This window comes from Monodon monoceros, unplaced genomic scaffold (genome assembly GCF_005190385.1).
Source record: "Monodon monoceros isolate NGI ecotype Baffin Bay Population unplaced genomic scaffold, NGI_Narwhal_1 Super_Scaffold_21, whole genome shotgun sequence".
In the NCBI taxonomy this organism is placed as follows: domain Eukaryota; kingdom Metazoa; phylum Chordata; class Mammalia; order Artiodactyla; family Monodontidae; genus Monodon; species Monodon monoceros.
The window spans coordinates 162489917-162496039 of record NW_021703778.1 but is presented as its reverse complement, the minus strand read 5'-3'; the positions used below and the strand labels follow the sequence as shown (position 1 = coordinate 162496039).

At 47.8% G+C, this 6123-nt stretch overlaps 1 pseudogene across 1 annotated transcript; it reads right to left on the bottom strand.

The window, feature by feature from the left end:
• Positions 1 to 1434: 1434 nt before the first annotated feature.
• On the bottom strand, positions 1435 to 1898 carry LOC114905112 (annotated as a pseudogene). Its single transcript, XR_003796093.1, has one exon. The product of XR_003796093.1 is annotated as an NADH dehydrogenase [ubiquinone] 1 beta subcomplex subunit 4 pseudogene (transcript).
• Positions 1899 to 6123: the final 4225 nt, after the last annotated feature.

Sequence of the window (6123 nt, the reverse complement as noted above, 5' to 3'; positions counted from 1 at the left end):
ACTACTGGTCCAGGAACCACATTTTGAGAACCACTGGGCTAGGTTATGCTGTGGTAACCACAAAAAAACAGTAAAACAACAAAAGTTTGCTTCAGGGTAGCAGAATATTCGACTCCAAAATGTGCTACTTTGGCATAAGGATTATTTTGAGCTGAAGGCAAATAAGAAGAAGCAAATACAAGAAAAACGTCCCCTATTTGCCTAAATGCAGGAAATAAATCTGTAGAGATTATTCCCCTCTGCTCTGTGCCAGGAAGGACAGAAGTTAATCACTGGTGACAACTCTAGATCCTTATCAGCCCAGGGACAGCACCAGAGGAATCTATCTACAAACTTTGCTAAAACTCGCCCTTATCCGCCATTGATCTCCCTTTATATTTGCCTTCTCACAATTTGCCACCCGTGGAAGCACAAAGTCTTTTTCCTTCGTCTTCTCACGTCTCTAAAGATGTACTTTTACTTTGTTAAAGTGCTATATAAGCCCAAATTCTTACCACCTCTTTGAATTATTCATTACTGGGTAATCCCATGTGTATACACAATGCACAGGTGAATAAACTTCTGTTTGGTTTTCTCTTGTTAATCTGTCCTTTGTTGGTCTAATTTACAAGGCCCCAGCCAATGAACCTAAGATAGATGGAGGGAAAATAGTTTTCCTCCCCTACATTTCTTGTCTATCAAGAGGTGTGTGTTGAGGGCAGTTACTCACGTTCTTAGGAACAGCCACAGTCTCAGATATTGCTGCTCGCCATGCAAGAGGGAGGAGAGCCCACTGGAGGGTCTTGAGCTGGCAGCTGAGGACTCTGGGCTCTGCGCACCGCTGCTCACCACTCATTGGCCAAAGCCAGGCACGTGGCCCCAGCAACATGGGCAGGTCTGGAAGTGCGCTTCTTCCACTGCAGGCTGAACTCTGCACTCTGCAGTGGACAACCCCCATGACAACCACACCAGGGCAAACCTCATCCCACTTCCTTGCTTTCTGGGACCTTTCTTGGCCACCCCTTCCCCCTCCCTGGTAGAGTTGGTCCAGCTTGTTCCAAAGCCCCTGACGTGCATCTCCATTATAGCAATTACATCACGTGGTCTTGTGAAATGGGAGAGAGTATCTGTCTCCTCCTGGCCAGTGAGGACCTCAAGGACCTGCTGTCTTTTCTGCAGCTCTGAAACACAGTGCCCAGCACATTAGGTGCTTAATAAATGACGTATATATAGAATGAATGAATAAACACATTTTGGTTACAATGTGAAGAAGGTAAAAAATACTTGTCCCTGTTAGGAGGTGCCCCCTCTCACCATCACTTCAGCACCACCCCAAGGTCCCATTCATCTTCACTGTCAAGGTTACCAGTGACCTGTGGAGACATCTCAGCAGAACTGGACACTCTTGAACACACCCTTCTTTTTTTTTTTTAATATTAAGAAAGACAAGCTTTGTAATGATTAATAGATTCATTTAAACAACAATACATATAGTCATCATTGCCAGACTTAATATGAGATGTTAAATGTTTGATCCAATTTTCCTTCCCGGATAAGTTTTTCTTTCCTATCTCTGTCGGTTTTGAAAACATAATACCAGAAGAGGAGGGGCCCAATTCCAAACAGAGCTCCTAAATGTGAGGTCTTGGGAGTGGGTCTGAAATTGGGATAGATATTTGCTGGTCTTGCATAGGTCCAACGAATCAATGCAGGATCTTCGATGACCCCATGACGGCTGGGGTCGTTGTACTGAAGCAGATACTCCCGTTTAAGCCGGGATCTTATGGCCAAACGCTCGGCTTGTGCCTTCCGAGTTTCCAGAGATATGTCGTATTCAGCTGGGTCGAGGGTAGCGGGCAGGGTCGCCAGGTGCGACGGCTTGTACTTGGGGAACGACATCTTGGCGACCTGGCGCACAACTGTGCCTAAACACACCCTTCTTAAAACAGTCACATCCTTAACTTTTTTAACAGTGTGTGCTTATGGTTTTTCTATTCCTTCTCCAACCGGCTCTTCCCTCGGCCCTCTGTGCCTCTATTCTAGGCCCTCTTTTCTTCTCTCTTTACACCCCTCTTCCCAGGAGAGCTCATCAATTCTCTGGCTGGAGTTATTTGCTCTCCGCTGCTGACTCGTAAGTGTGTATCTGGAAATGGAGTCTTTTCAGGAATTCTGACCCCCACGTCAGGAATCTAAGGCTGATCCTTGTCTTTCTGCCTCTTCCCCACTTCCTTCCAGTCTATTGTCACTCAGGCCTCAGGTTTGTCCCCTTATTGCCATCCTCATTATCACCTCTGGCTCCATGCCTCACCTGCACCCTTCGGCAGCCTTCTTAACTAGTGTCTCTAATCCCAGTCTTTCCATCACATTCCTTCCTCCAACCAGCAGCTAGGGTAAAAGGGAAAATCCGGTCATGTCCCTTCCTCCCATAAAAGCTTCAGAGACTCCCTGCTGCTCTCAAGCTAGACTTCCAGCTCCCGAGCTTGACATATAAGATCCTCCGTGATCTAATCAGTACTTTCAACACTGGCTGCACATTCAAGTCACCTGGGGAGCTTTTAAACCACCTGGGGGCAGGGACTGGGCATTGGTATTTTATCCAAGCTGCAGCCAAGTGTGTTCTCTCTACCCTGCTCCCGACCCTCCCAGCTCCTCCAGCCCAATCTTTCATTATTCCCTTCCTTTCACTCCAGGCTCCAGCCACTCAGAATCTCTTTCAGGCTCTTTCTTGCTCTTCAGAGGTGACCCTTGCTTCATTTTCCTTGAACAGTCTTCCCACCTCCAAAGCCCGCTTTGCCTGGTGGTATGGACTGAATGTTTGTGTCCCTACAGAATTCACATGTTGAAACCTACTGTCAAATGTGATGGTGTTAGGAGGTGGGGCCTTTGGGAGGTGATTAGGTCATGAGGGTGGGGCACCCTTTGGGAGGTGATTAGGTCATAAGGATTAGCACCCTTATAAAAGGGACCCCCCCCAGAGAGCTCCATCTCCCCTTGTGAGGACACAGCAAGAAGACAGCCATCTATGAACAAGGAAGTGGATCCCATCAGACACTGAATCTGGTGGCACCATGGTCTTGGACTTTCCAGCCTTCAGAACTCTGAGAAATAAATTTCCGTTGTTTATAAGCCACCCAGTCTGGGTATTTGTGTTATAGCAGCCTGAACTAAGACACCTGGCTAACTCTTTCTGTTGCTTCCAATATTAAAGGAGATATCATTTCCTCTGGGAAGCCTTCCAGGACCACAGAAGTCTGAATTAAGAGGCCCCTCTTCTATATTTTCATGGTGGCTTGTACTTCTATCAAATAATTCATCATGCTGTATTGCAATTGCCTGTTTCCTTGTGTATAGTTTCCAGCAGACTCTAAGCTCTGTGGGGACAGGAACCACGTCTCCCCTGCACACATCTCCCCTCACTGGACTTAGCGGGTCCTCAGCAAATACTCATGGAAGGAAGGGACAAGCACACCTGTTCCACATTCAGCAAATAGGACTTGATCTGCTATGTTTCTCCCACTGGCATCTGCCATATGCAGTGTGTTCACCATCTTGTGTCTTTTGATCCCCATAGTAGCCCTGGGGAACAGGCAGAGCCAGAATTAGCATCCGCATTTTATGGATGCTTCAGGAAGCTGAGGCTCCTGACAGTTACGTGGCCCACTTAAGTTTGCAAAAGGAGTTAGAGGTACAGCTAGGATTTGAACCTGGTCTTCCGCCCATTAGCCATACCCTTCACCAACCACACCATGCTACAGCTACTCGTTCTGACAGGTGTGCAAAGTAGCTCTTTGGGTAGAGACAGAAGGCTGTGTATGATATCCCTGTTTCCTTCCTGGTCATCTCCTGGTTACTGACTGATGGTGGGAACTCTCAGCCAAGGCCAACTAGCAGAGGAAAGATGCTCAAACAGGCTGAGCCTGGGGGTTCCCTGAAATCAAGTTATGCAGCTGCTCTATGTTTTGTAAATCTGATTCTCAGATTTCTTGGATTTAAACAAGGGAATGACCAATCCCTTTGCTCACCATGTATTGAACACCTAACTGTAGAGCACTTTACCCTTATATAACTTACCACACCATAAGCCTATGAAGAATGTTATCAGTTAAAGACTAACCTACTGTGGAAAAGAAATCCAGCACTAGAATGTCATAGAGAACAAGCAGTTTCTTTTATGCAAGAGTCCCCATAGAGCCATCCAGGTTTGTAAGGTAGCTCTACTACTACTCATCACTCAGAGACCCAGGCTCCTGCCATGTGGTGGCTCTGCCATCATCTAGGGCATTCTCATCATCTTCACGGTCAAAGCTGATTCACCTGGGCTTTCCTGGTGGCGCAGTGGTTGGGAGTCCGCCTGCCGATGCAGGGGACGCGGGTTCGTGCCCCGGTCCGGGAGGATCCCGCGTGCCGCGGAGCCGCTGGGCCCGTGAGCCATGGCCGCTGGGCCTGCGCGTCCGGAGCCTGTGCTCCGCAACGGAAGAGGCCACAGCAGTGAAAGGCCTGTGTATCGCAAAAAAAAAAAAAAAAGAAAAGAAAAAAGCTGATTCACCAGCATGCCTGGGTTTCAGCCCACAGGACAGAGGAGGAGAGCACAAGGCAGGATCACCCAATGTCAGAAGTCCCAGCCCCAGCCTGTGTCACTTCTCACAGTCCATTGGTGGAAACTTAGTCACATGACCACGCCTACCCAAGAAAGGTTGAAAATGCCTACCTGAGCATCCCGTGCCCTGGAGAATCCTGTTACCATGGAAGCAGAGGAGGAGGGAACTATCAGCCTCCATCACAGACGTGAAATTGTGACTTAAGGAGACTAAGGGGCTTGGCCAAGATCCCCAGGGTAGTAAGTCACAGTCCAAGCCTCCACTCCAAGGTGCAGACCCCCGAGGGCACCCACTGCCCCTCTGATCGCGTGGAGCTTGTCAGTCTGAGAGTAGAAATAAGGCAGGTAGGGCTTACCACAAGGGACAGTAGGAAGGGCTCTTTGGCAAGGGACATGGCTCATAGGTGTCTCCACCTTAGACCCTTGCTAATGTTCGGCTGTTGGATTGGCCTCTCCACGCTTACTATGAAACATGACATTGCACAAAAGCCGGATTTTCCTTTATAATTGGTGAGCAGCTTTATAAAAGCTGAGCAGCCAAAGGCTACAGCAGCTTGGGTTTTTGTTTTTCTGTGAAAGTACTCTATTTTGTTTTCACATTTCTTTGTTTCTTTCTAATGGCTCAGGTAGTGAGGTGGATGGACCTAGAGTCTGTCATACAGAGTGAAGTAAGTCAGGAAGAGAACATCAAATACCGTATGCTAACCCATATATATGGAATCTAAAAAAAAAAAGAAAAAAGGTCATGAAGAACCGAGGGGCAAGACGGGAATAAAGACACAGACCTACTAGAGAATGGACTTGAGGATGTGGGGATGGGGAAGGGTAAGCTGTGAGAAAGTGAGAGTGGCATGGACGTATATACACTACGAAACGTAAAATAGATAGCTAGTGGGAAGCAGCCCCATAGCACAGGGAGATCAGCTCGGTGCTGTGTGACCACCTAGAGGGGTGGGATAAGGAGGGTGGGAGGGAGGGAGGGAGATGCAAGAGGGAAGAGATATGGGAACATATGTATATGTATAACTGATTCACTTTGTTATAAAGCAGAAACTAACACACCATTGTAAAGCAATTATACTCCAATGAAGATGTTAAAAAAAAAAGCCCTGGCCTCTCTGCATCTCTGGAGGGGCCTGAATACATGCGTAGAAATGACCGTCGTGCCAGGAGAAAAATGACAAGGGCGGGGACAGAGAGACAGAGAAAGCATTGGAGGAGATTTTCATCAAAGGGAGAGGGATTCTGCCACAAGGGGAATTAGTAAATGCCTCCGGGACTGTTGGGACACACGTGTCTCCAGCTCAGGGGCACCGTCAGCAAGTCACTCCCCACCAGTAGACAATTTAACACAGCGAGCATCCTTCTAGGCCTGGCTTTGTTGGAGAGGGTGTTACATTTTGAGTTTTAATGAGGAAGTTTCACTTTGCCCACTTCAGAGGCTTCTGTACAAACGCTCCTGCTAATTCCCACTCAAGGGAGAGCCATGGGGAAGATGGGGGAGGACCAAGGTCTAAGAACTGAAATGGAATACTTTGAACATGGGC